General features: G+C 51.4%; 1 pseudogene; it reads right to left on the reverse strand.

Moving 5' to 3' along the window:
* Positions 1-233: 233 nt before the first annotated feature.
* LOC146839208 (uncharacterized) overlaps positions 234-15,020 on the reverse strand; it is a 245,285-nt pseudogene continuing 230,498 nt past the window's right edge.

The following is a 15,020-nucleotide window of genomic DNA, read 5'->3' on the forward strand; positions in this document are numbered from 1 at the left end:
TGAACAGTCTCTGGAAACAAACACTTTTATAATCCTGCAAATACTGTTATCTGTTTTTCTTCTTTACTGCTAGTCCGGTCTTCTGTCATCTGGTATTTCAATGTCCCACATTATTTGAATTTTATCTTTTTCCGTAATTCATTCCTCTTACAATAACTGTGTGTTCGCTGATGTCTTTGTAGGTTTTCTAATCGACTAAAGCACTTTGCACATTCACTGCACTTGAATGGCTTTTCTCCTGTGTGTGTTCGCTGATGTCTTTGAAGGCTTCTTAACTGACTAAAGCACTTTGCACATTCACTGCACTTGAATGGTTTTTCCCCCGTGTGTGTTCGCTGATGACTTTGAAGGTGTGATAACTGACTAAAGCACTTCACACATTCACTGCACTTGAATGTTTTTTCCCCTGTGTGTATTCGCTGATGTGTTTGGAGGTTTGATAACTGACTAAAGCTCTTCACACATTCACTGCACTTGAATGGCTTTTCTCCTGTGTGTGTTCGCTGGTGTCTCTGTAGTTCTGATAACCTACTAAAGCTCTTTACACATTCACTGCACTTGAATGGTTTTTGTCCTGTGTACGTTTGCTGATGAAGCTTGAGTAGTGATGTCAAACTAAAGCTCTTGCTGCAGGTGTATGATTCTTCTTTCTTGGTTAGTGTCTGTGGGTCGGGTATATATTTGTCTACATCCCATGACTGTATTTCCTGATGGGCCAACATGGCTGATAAAGCACTTGTGTTTTTCTCACACACTTTATATGTGTGCAGTATTTTGCACGTTTCATTTCTGTTTTAACAATAAAATGCAATAGCCACCAAATATTTGCCACGCTCCTAACACGTAGAAGGTGTCTTTGTAGGTGATTGTGCCTTTAGATTGGTTTATGGCTATGCACGCTTGCGGGTAAAGATGTATCTTCCTTCTGGCCGGTGCAAATTGGGACAGTCTGTTGTATTGTAGATAGAAGAACTCCTCTTTCCTTTATCCGTCAATTGTCTGGCTCCGCTCTGTTGTGCTTTTCTCTGGTTACTGTGCTTTGGCCGGAGTTTACAATTCACCTAGAGCACTGAATGATGGCATGTCATCATATTATAAAACAGAGCACTGCGGTAATCACATCATACCGATCCCATGATCAAAGCTTGTGTTGGACACTTGTTTATGTAGGAGGCGGTTTGTTATTGTTGTTGCCTTAATTTTCCTAAGGTCATTTCTTCGTCTTGTGGCGTGGAGGTGCACAGCTCAGACTCTTACAATCACTGAACTGCCCTCGATGCTTCATCCGGGATCTGTCAGTTTGTGTGCAGGTTCCTCTGTCGCCGACTGCGCTGATGTTTTCCTGAATACTGTAGCTCATTATTTCCGCTATTATTGAAGATTTACAGCATTCGCTTCGTTATTGATGGTCATTTCATACATTCAAGGCTTGTTTTCTGTCGGATGTAAAGATATTTAAAATTACTAAATTGAAACACAATGGAATGAGAATTCACAATGTTTAAATGATTTTAAAAGACATTTCGGGGTAGATTTACCAAATCTCCACGCAATGCAGGACAGCCCCCCCGCGAGGCTGCGCTGCGTTGCGCGACAGGGAGGGAGCCGGAGAACACCATATTTTCACAGATATGGCTCTCTCCTTCCCTTTCCATTGCGCCGGCACTGATTACAGCGGCCCTGCGCCATGCACACACCTTAGCACCAGAGCGCTAGGGTGTGTGTGTGTGTGTGTGTGTGTGTGAGTCCAGGATTGGCTTTGTACAGGAAGGACACTCTTCCTGTGCAAAATACCATGCTAGACACAAGGGAAAGCTTTTCCCACTTTGTATACATGTTGCACAGTGCAGCACGCATGCAAAGTCAGAAAAGGAAGGAGAAATGAAAGCATTTCTCCTTCCTCGCGCCTAGTTTAAAAGGGCGCAGTTTTCTCTCGCTAAACCCAATCTACTGTATTTTGTAAATTGGGTTTAGCGTGAGAAACCTTGGGTGGTTGCATGGGAACGCCCATGCACCACCCTTGGCAGGCCCCCATGGTGTGAAGTAATGCGACGCAGTGCTATGCGCTGTTTCACATTACTTTTACGTTATTTCCAGCGCTTAACAAGTTTAGCGCTGGAAAGTAAATTAGGAAAAAAAGATTTTGCGCCATTTTGTCCCACTTTTGTGATGCAAACACAGCGGAAAATCTTAGTAAATCTCCCCCTTCTTCTTTACCGCCTTTGAAACTTAGCAAGGAATATTTCATCATACACAGAAATTTAACTAAAAGTTCTGTTGATCAGGTGACATCTTATTAATGTCTGAAAAGGAGGTGATTTACCAATGTTCACAGAGTAACTAAGCCAAGTAAGAGCGCTCATGGAGCACCCAAGTGCTAGAGGTGTATCTTAAGATAGACGCATATGGTCAAGATTTCATTTCAACAACAATAGATTTTAGAAAAAGTGGTGGATCAGACTGGGCTGTATAATTTGCAGTAACTTTACGAAGTATACAACAAAAGTAACTCCATTCACACACTTCTTCTCGTTCCTTTCCTATTCACTTAAGATCATCTCAAATACCAACTCCTGTCTTTACTTTGCTGTTCATAAGTCACCTTTGACACTTTCAACAGCTCCCTTGGTTCAGCATTTCTGGTTTCTTCTAACCTGGAAGATTGGAACATTATTGTGAGTTGAGGGGGGTTTCCTATCGCCATAACATCTGTCCATCTCCCTGAAACTAGTGCAGCTTACAGCACCCCCGGTTCTGACCCTGAAAGACAACTTTAAAAATCAAGTCTTTAGTTCTTCCTAAAGTAGATAAAGTTCTGTAAGATGCAGCTCCTCCCGGGGCTTTTGTGTAAAACAGAGCGAGGGGTTCACTGTAAGGCCCGTCCTTTACATTATAAGCGCAGATAAGGCAAACAAACGTTGATTCATATAATTTAATATTGAAAGATATCAGTCATTTAGTACTTATAGAGAATCCATCACAACCAATACTTTACCTGACATATCCCCGCAGCAGATGTGTGCATATTACTCTTTTTTCCCCCTTTTCCACCATTACATGGCATCTGGCATGACGTTGTCCGTTTGGGGCCCACAATGCCATTTGTGACCGGATGGGCATTTGGCAGAGCGGGAGGAGGTGTCAGTTATCCACAGGTGATGCGGCATTTCTACCTTTCCATATTTCTCATATTCAAGTTTACCTCATTTCCTGTCCTTTGACCCCCCCTACTGCCCTCTGGCTGCACACTCACTCTGTGGGGTTCATCAGAAGTCACATAATGGCCTGATAGTCACAAGGCCATGGATCTCACTTCTTCTACAACATTTATTGCAGACATAGGGTCTAGTTAGGAGTTTGTCCAACAGATTATTGCCTCAAAACAAGGGGTGGGTGAAGAATTCCTCTTTGCCGGAGGAGCTCGCAAAGATTTGCCCGCTCCGCACTCTGTGCGGATTTCCCAAAAACTATACGAAGTGATGCAGAACGGAGTTGTTTTTCTCAAACCGTTCGCCAACGGTAAGGTGGTGAGCGCTTGTGAGAAAATATAACGTGCTAGACCTCCTCTAGGTGAGATTTTTCACTGCGGGAGGTCGCGGCAAGTCGCGACCACTCGAGTGTACAAATCTCCCATTCTCGTTGATGAAGCTGCCACTCAATTAGAAAGTCAATTCGAGCGGCAGAAAGCAGCAGCGCCCTCTGGTGCGATGCATTGTGCCGTTCGTGCTGATTTTACAGTAATGGACAAACTCTTGGCACTAAAAATCAGTGAGAGCTGCGCAATTTAACAAACTCTGCCACTTGCGGAAGTCCCCAGAGTGCGGCGGAGTTTCCCTGGCACTTCGTGGCGTTCCGTGGAGTAAAACTCTGTGAACTACACCAAGGCTTAATCAAAACGTGACAGATATCCTGTCTGCCTTATTATAATTGCCACAGGATGTAATGCATTTTTAATGGGGCGGGCAGGATACCTGTCGCATTTGTGATGGAATAAACCATCCGCTGAAATCTAAATCAGGCCTTTGGTGTACATTGTGTCCAGTGTGGCTAGCTGAGCTTGAAGGATCTTGTGGTTTGTGGGTCTCTCACTGCTTTGAGGTCACTGCCAGGCAGGACTTCTGTCAGCCGCGCCTTGTGCAGATCTTCCTTCCAGACAGGGGCTTCTGTCAGCTGTGCCTTGTGCAGATCTTTCTTCCAGGCAGGGGCTTCTGTCAGCTGTGCCTTGTTCAGATCTTCCTTCCAGGCAGGACTTCTGTCAGCAGTGCCTTGTGCAGGTCTTCCTTCCAGGCAGGACTTCTGTCAGCTGTGCCTTGTGCAGATCTTCCTTCCAGGCAGGGGCTTCTGTCAGCTGTGCCTTGTTCAGATCTTCCTTCCAGGCAGGACTTCTGTCAGCTGTGCCTTGTGCTGATCTTCCTTCCAGGTAGGACTTCTGTCAGCTGTGCCTGGTGCAGATCTTCCTTCCAGGCAGGACCGCTGTCAGCTGTGCCTTGTGCAGATCTTCCTTCCAGACAGGGGCTTCTGTCAGCTGTGCCTTGTGCAGATCTTCCTTCCAGGCAGGACTCCTGTCAGCAGTGCCTTGTGCAGGTCTTGCTTCCAGGTAGGACTTCTGTCAGCTGTGCCTTGTGCAGATCTTTCTTCCAGGCAGGGGCTTCTGTCAGCTGTGCCTTGTGCAGATCTTCCTTCCAGGCAGGACTTCTGTCAGCTGTTCCTTGTGCAGGTCTTCCTTCCAGGTAGGACTTCTGTCAGCTGTGCCTTGTGCAGATCTTCCTTCCAGGCAGGACTTCTGTCAGCAGTGCCTTGTGCAGGTCTTCCTTCCAGGTAGGACTTCTGTCAGCTGTGCCTTGTGCAGATCTTTCTTCCAGGCAGGGGCTTCTGTCAGCTGTGCCTTGTTCAGATCTCCCTTCCAGGATGGACTTCTGTCAGCGGTTGTGAGAAGTTGGCCTGATATATGCTGTCCGCTAGTTATAGTGGGCACCCTGTACCAGTCCAAACAACCCTTATTGATGATAGGTTAAAGACAACCTTTATTGAAATCTATCCTAGTGGTAGCTATGGAGAGCAGCCTTCAAGCTAAGTCTAGCAGGAATGTAAAGCAGCTTGTTTTACCAGCCTATAATCTCTTGAATGATCAAATGAAAGGACAACCACACCAGGTATATATTGAAAATATATGTATTTAAGATAAAACACACCCCTCTAATCTCTTTATGAGGCTGGAGTTCGAAGTACTTAAGTTGCAAGTCAGTATTCAACAGTAAAAGCACAAATACACGTTTGGGCCCTAGGGGCGTACCAAACCATATACCAATAAAGTGGTATAAGAACCACGACTGAACTAGACACAAGGCCTAGAGCCTGTAGAAGTGCTTGGACCACAAGGAACCACCCAAGGTAGTGACACAGGGAACCCAGGGGGGACACGTTCAGTGTGAGAACACAGCCGCGAATCGCCGTTAACTTCTATGGGGAAAGTCGCGATTCGAAATTAAGAGTTTATGGACACTTAGAGGACGACTACAAGCAAACCCTTTTGGACATAGAGGTGTCTGAGGCCAACACCCAGGGGAGCACCGGAGTACTCGAGATACCTCACCCAGGGAGGCCGAGTGCATAGGTGTCAAATGGTGTTGGGTCGCGGCGTCGTTTTCAATGGAAGCTGCTCAAGAAGTGCTGCTGCCGTGAAGAGGAGAAGTGTCCGAAGTGATCCAAGCCCGGATTGAGGATGGAAGGACCCTGAAAGCAGAGGAGACAGAGTCTGGGTCACTTACCAGTGACCAGGGGCACGATAGTCCAATGCCCACAGATGTCGGGTGCTTCAGGTGAGTTGACGGGAGTATTGACTCTTCAGCCACGAGGTCCAGGAGGTGTCAACGATGACCAAGAGCTGGATTCGAGCTGTCCCACAAAGTCTGACGAGTACTGCGGTGTCGGCGACCAGATTGGACCCAACAAGCCTTGGCAACGGCAAGTCGCTTGGAAACAGAGAAAGGACTTCGGTACAGACCAGCAAGGTCTGTGGGTCTCACCCAGCGAGGGTAAGTCGGGGCACATCTGGGGCAACCAGGAAAGCCCAATCAGAAGAGGAGTTGCCTTCGTGGGGACCCACTAGCCAACGGCCTAGCGATCGCGAAGGAGCCTCGAGCGGTCGCACTTGAAACTGGCCCACGGGTTACTCGTGGAGTGGAGGCCAGAGATCTTCGGTGCAGGAGTTGCTGAAGGCTAACCCTTTTTCCCTAGTGATCCTTTCCTCTTTCCTGTCCTAAGGAACAGCCCAGTCATCTCTTTTTGTTACTTTCATATCTGGGGCTACGACTGTGGCCGGACCTTCCATTCTCTTGTGAATGGTAATTAATGCTCTACTGGATCACAATTGATCCTTGTCTTCCCCTACCTATTGTTACAGTCTCCGGAAGGTACCCACGTTGCTCACTGTCCGGCCTTGACGTCCCCCGTTGACCGTGGGGCGGCCATCATGGGTAAGGACAGGGCTTCCAAGCCGCCACCCGCAGCCACCCAAACCAGGATTGATCAGTTCACGACATCTGAGAGGGGGGCGGGCTCGACCGAGGAGGCGGCTTCGGCCCCCAACACGGACCTAGCAGCCATTTTGCAGGCCATCAACGCATCCCGCTCCTCCCTGGAGGGTATGGTTTGGGAGGTCAAGGTCGACGTTGCCCATCTCCGGCAGGACCTGCGTAACGCCACCGCCCGCATCTCCGAAACCGAATCAAGAATATCGACAGCCAAGGATGACATCCGTCAGTTACAGGACCAAGTGCGAGAACTGACCACCCACTCTAAGGAACTGCACCGCCGGGCTGAGGATGCAGAAAACCGAGCCCGGCGTAGTAACCTCCACCTGGTGGGATTTCCGGAGGGGGCAGAATCAGGCCGTGCAGATGATTTCCTGGAACGCTGGTTTAAGTCCTGGATGCCGGCAGACAGCCTGTCAACCTGTTTTGTAGTGGAGAGGGCACACCGCTCGCTGGCTCCCAGGCCTCCGGGAGCGCCCCCCGTCCTTTCATCTTAAAGATCCTCAATTTCAGAGACAGGGACGCGAGTCTACATGATGCCTGGCGCAAAGAGCCTCTCACATACCAAAATCACACTATATTGATCTTCCCGGACTACACCCGGGAGGTCCAAGAGCTAAGGCGATCCTACACGGAGGTGAAGCAGAAGATGCGGGCCTCCAGTACCAGCTTCAGTTCCCGGCCCGCCTCCGGGTCATTTTCAACACAAAGCAACATTTTTTGACACGCCGCGAGCAGCCTGGACCTGGCTGACGGAGGAGCGTCCTTTGCATCGATCTGGACAGGGATCACCGGCGGCTGGGCGTCAGGGACAGGGAGTGCCCCAGCCGTCAAGAACCCGTCGACGGCGACGCACACTGCCCCGGAGGCGCACAGAGGGAGAGGTGGTTGTCACGCGCTCCATGGGCCGGCCGCGCCAGGCGTCTGGGGCCTCTTCTGCCTCTTCGGCTGCACCTACAAGTCCCGCTGCTACTGGACGACACACTGAGTCCCCCCTGCGGGTGGGCTCTGCAGCCCAGCCAGACGCACAAATGGACCTTACAGATCTTTCCCGCAGTCCAGTCATTTGATTTTCCCTTTACTGTATGTGGATTTGTGGGGGGGGGGGGATTTGCTTTACCAGGCTGACGATGCGAGGGACTGGGCTTCAGTGTTCCACTACAATCGCAGCTCTCGGCCAGGGCAGGAGAATTTGTCTTGTTCTGATCTACTGAGGGGTCCACTAAGTGCTCAAGCCCGAGCGTTTTAGCTTAGTTGTTGTTACATACCGTTAGGGCGACAGATGCTTCTGTTTTCGAAGTATAGGGTGGGGGGTTGGGGTTGGTTTGGGGTTGTTTCTTCCTCCTAGGGGGGATTTCGTTGGTGGGGGGTGAATTCCTCATTGTTGTTGTTCTATGGCATCACAACACTGTTGACCTGGTCTCCTGTCCGCTCTCCCGATGTCTCTCCCTCCGGGGAGACCATGTGCCTGCGCCCCCTTCAGTTTTGGTGTGGGTGCCATGCCCTACGGGTGGCCCCTTTCGGCGCGCTCCCCGGCCCTCCTTGCGATCGACTCCGGGGTCATCCGCTCCTCACAAGGGATGTGCTTCTTACAATGGCGCCCATTCACACCTCATGCAGGGGTGGCGTCATATTCTGCTCCCTGCTCCAGGCTCGCTCCCCTTAGCTTATGGAGTTCCTACGGACTGAGGGATGTGTTCCCTCTACTCCAGAAGACGTCAACTCTTGTTAGGCATGCCCCCGACTATAATTATGGCTGACACAACCATTCCTAGGGCCGCCATGCGCATATTGTCCTGGAATGTAAATGGTCTTTTGGATCGTTTCAAACGCATGGCAGTCCTCAAATATGCAGAGCGTATGGAGATCGACGTGCTTCTCCTTCAGGAGACCCACCTTCTCGGCAATAAATGTCCCTTTCTCGCCCGTTACGGGTATGACAGGGTTTGGCACTCCGGCTTTGCTAGGGGCTCCCGGGGGTGGCTATCCTGATCAGACGGTCCTTTCCCTTTGTACTGGCCCAGGTGCATTTAGACCCCCAGGGTATGGCTGTTGCAGTTTGTGGCACTCTCGAGGGGCGACCACTCACCTTGCTGTCCCTGTACGCGGCGCCGTCCCTGTTGCAGGCTGCCCTTTCCTACACCGTAGATTTTCTGCCAGCGATTCCGGTGGCCTCGCTCATTTTAGGGGGGGGACTTCAATGCTGTCTACACGCCCCGTATGGACTCGATGGGCCCGATCTCCTTCGCCAGAGCCGCTCGCGCGAAGCAGTAGTCGAGTTGGGCTGAAGCCCAGGGCCTGTGAGACGTCTGGAGGGTTTGGCACCCACATACTCGTCAGTATACTCACACCTCGGCGGCGCACCATTCACACGCCCGGATTGACTTAATTTATGTCCCGTCTACGGAATGTGCGGGTGTGCGGGTGTTCAGGACGCCCGCATTCTTCCTAGGGGCCTTTCGGACCACTCACCACTGCTTCTCGCTCTCGGCCCACCTCCCTTTTCCGCCCGCCCGATGTGGCGCCTGAATGCCTGGTTCCTTCAGGACAAAGATTTTCGGAAAACAGTGGGAGACGAGCTTACCAATTATTATCTTCATAATGTTGGCTCTGTCTCTTCCTCTGCCATCCTTTGGGAGGCCGGCAAGGCGACTATTAGGGGGGCTGCCAGGGGGCACGTGCAACAGCAACGCCGGACACAGCTCCAGCGACTCACGGCCTGCGAAGCACAGGCCTTGGAACTTGAACGGGACCAGGAGACGTTGAGTGACGCCACGTGGGCGCGGCGGCTGGCCTTTCTGCGGGAAGAGATACATATGAACTCTATGGAGGCGGCTAAGACTCTTTGGCGGATGGGGTGATAAGAACGGTACGCTCCTCCATCGGCTGGCCACTTACCCTCGGGCAAACCGGATTATTTCTGCCATTGTGGACTCAACTGGCGTGACTCACACAATCTCCGTGGCAGTGCCACAGACCTTTGCAGATTATTACTCCCAACTATACCGGGCTCGGGCGCCTGGGATCTCTCTTGCGGATATGATGGGGACGAGCGAGGTGGATCTTGGGCAATTGGGATGGGAGGCTGGTGAGACTTTAGATCTGCCCATCACGCTGCAGGAAATCGATGAAGCAATCAGTCACTTGGCATCCGGGAAGACCCCAGGACCGGACGGCTTCCCGCAGGAATATTATGCCCACTACCGTGAAACCCTTGCCCCGAGGCTTCTGGATCTCTAAGTGGTGGAGAAGGGCTCGTTCCCGCCGGAAACGGACACGGCCACGATGATAGTCCTTCCCAAAACACAACCCCCATCACAGTCTTGCTCATATTATCGGCCGATATCTCTCATTAACACCGAGCTTAAGATATACGCTACCATCCTGTCGCAACGGCTTCGCCCGCATCTTGTTTCACTGGTCCACCCGGACCAGTGTGGATTTCTGCCGGCTCGAGGGACCAGGCACTGCTTGCGGCGCCTTCATCTGGCCCTGGTCCACCGGGAGCGCCTATCTCCTTATCTGGCCCTTCTACTGGTCGACTTTGAAAAGCCCTTTGACTCGGTGGGGTGGGTCTACCTCGGAAAGGTCTTGGAGCGCATGGGTTTCGGCCCCCAGTTTCGTGCCATGGTCCGGGTCCTGTACGTGGCTCCACGAGCCAGAGTGTTGGTGAACAGAGCTCTCTCCCACACATTTTCCATAGGGCGGGGAATGCGGCAGGGCTGCCCGCTCTCGCCCCTCCTCTTCGCCCTGGCGATGGAGCCCCTGGCCGCTCTGGTCCGATCGGACCCTGTTCTCCGTTGGTGGGACTGGCCAGGTATGGTCCCTGATAAGATTGCCCTGTACGCGGACGACGTCCTTTACTATTTCTCAGACCCGGCTGTTTAGGGCCCTCGTGTTCGCCAGATTCTTCGCCATTTCGGTCAGGCATCTGGTCTCCACCTAAACCCCAAAAAATCTGTCCTGGTCCCGTTGCACCTGTCTAGGGAATATTCGATTGGCAGTCGGATATTCCCCTCCGGAGACTCTCCTTTAAATATTTGGGGATCTGGATCACCCTTCTTCCGGAGCTCTGCTGGGCCCTCAACGTGGCCCCTGTAGTTATTAAGACCAGATCGGACATGGTGAAATGGCAGTCACTCCCACTGAACCCATTGGGGAGGATCGCACTCTATAAGATGATGATCCTCCCTAAGTTCCTATACATGCTACAGAACACGCCCTGCTCCTTCTCCCGCTCCTGGTTCCGGGATATGGACAAGATTGCGACTAAGTTTCTCTGGGGTGGCGGTAGGCCCCGTCTGGCCCTGGACCGTTGTCGGATTCCCTCATACGACGGAGGCCTGAGCAGGACTAACCTCTATTTGTACTATCTTGCAACTCGGCTTCTGGTGGTTCATGATTGGTTCTCAGGTGGGTGGGACGATCCGGCCTATAGGCTAGAGGTACAGCTCGTGGGGTTCTCCTCCATTCAAAACATGCTCTACGGGGCGGTGATCTCTCTGTCGCTCTCGGACGTTACGCGGGCCCCCTTCTTGGCATGGCGTGCTGCTCTACGGCATACCCGCTGGTCGAGGACACTGACCCTAGTCACACCACTTTGGCATGGTACTTGGCTGTGGGAGGTAGCGGGGTTAGAGGGGTTTCGAGCATGGGACCTTCTGGGGATCTCTCGCTTGGTTGACCTGTGGCAGGGGAGCCGGATGTGTTCCTTTCAGGAGCTTCAGGGCCGATTTTCGTTGCACCCTTTGCAATTCTATAAATATCTCCAGCTGCGCCATGCGGTCCAAACTCACGTCCCTCTGGACTCACGGATTCCCGACCACAGCCCGCCTGAGGCTCAGGTGATGCTGGGGTGCCTTGGGAGGGGAGGAATTTCCCGTATTTATCGTTCCCTGGTTAATAACACCCCGGTAGACTGGGATGGACTGAGGCAGCGCTGGGAGACCTGGGTTGGTCCATTGGATGAAGCTGATTGGAGGGACGCCCTTATGGCCCCCAGAACGATTACCACATCGGCTAGATTGCGGCTCATCCAGCTTTATTACCTGCATGCCGCCTATCTGACCCCGGAGCGCCTCTATCGTGCAAGCCTTTCCCCGGATGCTTCATGCGCCTGCTGTGGGGTAGGCCCGGCGGACTTCTTCCATATGGTCTGGAATTGCCCGCGCTTGGGGAGCTACTGGGGTGAGATTGAACTTGAATTAACAGAGGTCCAGGGGTGGGAGGTCCCCCATGACCCCAAAATGGCTTTGCTGGGGATAACGGACGGATTGGATGGATCCCGCAATGAAAAATATTTCCTAACTACTGCTCTGGTAGTGGCTAAAAGAGATATCGCAGCCGCCTGGAAGCAGATCGATCCACCCAAATGTGCTAAATAGAGAGGGGGCGTGGACTGGTGTGCCGCACAAGAACAGACGTTATATGCTGCACGGGGATGCCCCAAAAAGTTTTGCAGAGTCTGGGGGAAATGGTTAGGGGGCTTATTCTAGGGGGGGGAGCAAGGGTGAGGGGAGCGGGAGGCCATGGGAGGGGATGGGGGATTTTGCTATTGATTGTCATTGATTCCATGATATGTCATTTTGATGCCAGTTCAATCGGACTGTTGTATGTGTTTTTTGAGTTTGTTCTTTCACAAACTCCCGCCCGGCCCCAATACACATCTGCCTGTCTGGGGAGGTGGTTACACCTCCCTGGGACAGGAAACGGAGGGGCAGATTTATGTTCCCTGGCGCATCCCTGCAAATCAACAGGGATGCGCCAGGGAAGATGCGTCACGCAAGTTTGCCCTTGCGCCACCGCTGATGCGCTGCATTTACAATGCGGTGCATCGTGGCACAAGGACAAGCAGATGCGTGACGCATCTGCCGGCGTAAGGTTGGCGCATTGCTGGAGTTGCGTCGCAACCGCGACGCAGCTCCAGCAAGGCTCGGGGTGCCCCTATCCCTAACATGCTGCGTCAATCCTTACGCCTGCTTCAAGCAGGCGCAGGGATTTGACGCAGCATGGCCGGAAAAGTGACTGAGTGAAATCTTGTAGATTCCACTCAGCCACTTTTCGGAGGCGTTCCTGTGCCAGAACGCCCCCCCTGTGCAGGTACGCCCACATGTGGCGCAAGCTTTACAACGTGACGCATCTCCCTAGATGTGTCACGTTGTAAATCTGCCACAGCATGGCGCTGGCTTTGCGCCGCCGCTGCGTCACAAAAGTGACGCAACGGCGGCGCAAGAGTGACGCACAGGGCTTATAAATCTGCCCCCTATTGTCCAGGCCTGCAGCAGGAGGCCAGACCCGTGTCTGTGGCAGAGGCATCCATTTTGTGATGCCAGGGCTGTAGAAAGTCCTACCGGGTTAGACCAGTGTGAAGATGTCTCTCCCTCTAGAAGGGTGGGATGCTACCCCCGCCGCCAGAACTGGCGGGGGGTGGGTAGTATTCCAAAGTGTTTGACACTAAACACAACATTTTTCGTGCAGCCAGTCCAAAGTTAGCATTTACTGGGAGGATATAATGCACTTAAGAGCATATGATCAGGCTGCACCACAAACCGCATCAGAGGAGGTACTCTGAACGCTGCAGAGGGGCTCTGCTCATGCAGGGTCAACCTCTCACATAAAAACAAAGCACTCAGCCTTCAGGATTGTTAAGGCCTGCCATAGGAGTGACTTATAGGTTTTATATGTGTGTGCAATGGTAGTGATATAGGTAGCCTACACCACAGTAAGGGGTGCATGCACCTCCCTACCCAGGCTGCAGTATCAGACCTGTGGTGTCATTTTGGAGTGCTTCCCAGGGGTGGCATAATACATGCTTCAGCCCCTGGTAGGCCTCTGAGGTACCTATGCCCTAGGTACATAGTATACCATATACTAGGGGCTTATAAGGCACTCCGGAATCCAATTCGAAATGTACTAAATGTACATGGAAACCATTTTAGAGAGGAAGCACCTAGGCTGTGGTCCTGATTAGCAGGGCCAAAGCCAGACTAAGGTCGAAAAACAGTGAAACACCAGCAAAAAGTGGGGGTACCCATGTGAAGCAGATCCTACTCTCCTACAGCGGTGCCTTGATGCAGGAACTGAAATAGGGTAAAATCCAGGTTCTGCTTTTTGGCAGGAACACATTGTTCTGGTCCCCCACCTGGTGGCCACAGGAGTTGGGGTGCTCCCTACCCCGGTTACCAGAGTCAAAAATCTTGGTGTATACTTTGACAACAAACTCTTTTGATGGACACGTACATTTCGTCACTTCCTCCTGTTTTTTCGTACTCCAAGTCCCAGGAAAATCTTTACCTTTATCCCTTCTGGCTCACGGAAATCTCTGATCTCTGCATTTATTCTTGCTAAAATAGATTATTATAGTGGATTTATTCACCAACATTCAGAAAAGATTCTAAAATAAAGTTCAGGTCGTCCAAAATGCAGCCACTCTGCTGCTTATGGCAATACCCAAACGCCAATCAGTTTCTCAAGTTCTTCCTTTACTTCACTGCTTCCTATAAAAAAAGGATTGAGTTTAAATCTTCATGCATTGCATTCAAGGCACTGCATAACTCCAGTCCAGAATACCTTTGTCAACGATTCCAGTGGTACGTCACTAAAAGATCAATGCCCATATCTTATACATCCAATCTTATTATACTAAAGTTCAAAGGTCCATGGGGAGGCAGAAGCTTTGTAGCCTGCACAGCTAAGCTGTGGAATTCTAGGCCACCTGATCTCAAGAAAAACATCAGACCTGCTCTTGTTCCATAAATTATTAAAAACCTGCCTTTCCAACCAGAAGCGCTTCTTGACTGAATCTTCCAGTTCATTCTATCTTTTGGCTTGTTTTCCTTCTTCTTCATCTGAGTATCCAGCGCCTAGACACCTTTGGGTAGTAGAGCGCTCTACAAATCTAAACTTCATTTCATCTTCCTTCCAGGCAGGACATCTGACAGCTGCGCCTTGTGCTGATCTTCCTTCCAGGCAGGACTTCTGTCAGCTGCGCCTTGTGAGGATCTTCCTTTTTGGCTGGACGTCTGTCAGCTGTGCCTTGTGCTGATCTTCCTTCCAGGCTGGACTTCTCTCAGCTGTGCCTTGTGCTGATCTTCCTTCCAGGCTGGACTTCTGTCAGCTGCGCCTTGTGCAGATCTTCCTTCCAGGCAGGACATCTGTCAGCTGCGCCTGGTGCAGATCTTCCTTCCAGACAGGACTTCTGTCAGCTGTGCCTGGTGCAGATCTTCCTTCCAGGTAGGACTTCTGTCAGCTGTGCCTGGTGCAGATCTTCCTTCCAGGCAGGACTTCTGTCAGCTGTGCCTTGTGCAGATCTTCCTTCCAGGCAGGACTTCTCTCAGCTGTGCCTTGTGCAGATCTTCCTTCCAGGCTGGACTTCTGTCAGCTGTGCCTTGTGCTGATCTTCCTTCCAGGCAGGACATCTGTCAGCTGTGCCTGGTGCAGATCTTCCTTCCAGGTAGGACTTCTGTCAGCTGTCCTTGTGCAGATCTT

The sequence above is a fragment of the Triturus cristatus genome, chromosome 4_2 (assembly GCF_964204655.1).
Source record: "Triturus cristatus chromosome 4_2, aTriCri1.1, whole genome shotgun sequence".
Taxonomy (NCBI): Eukaryota; Metazoa; Chordata; class Amphibia; order Caudata; family Salamandridae; genus Triturus; species Triturus cristatus.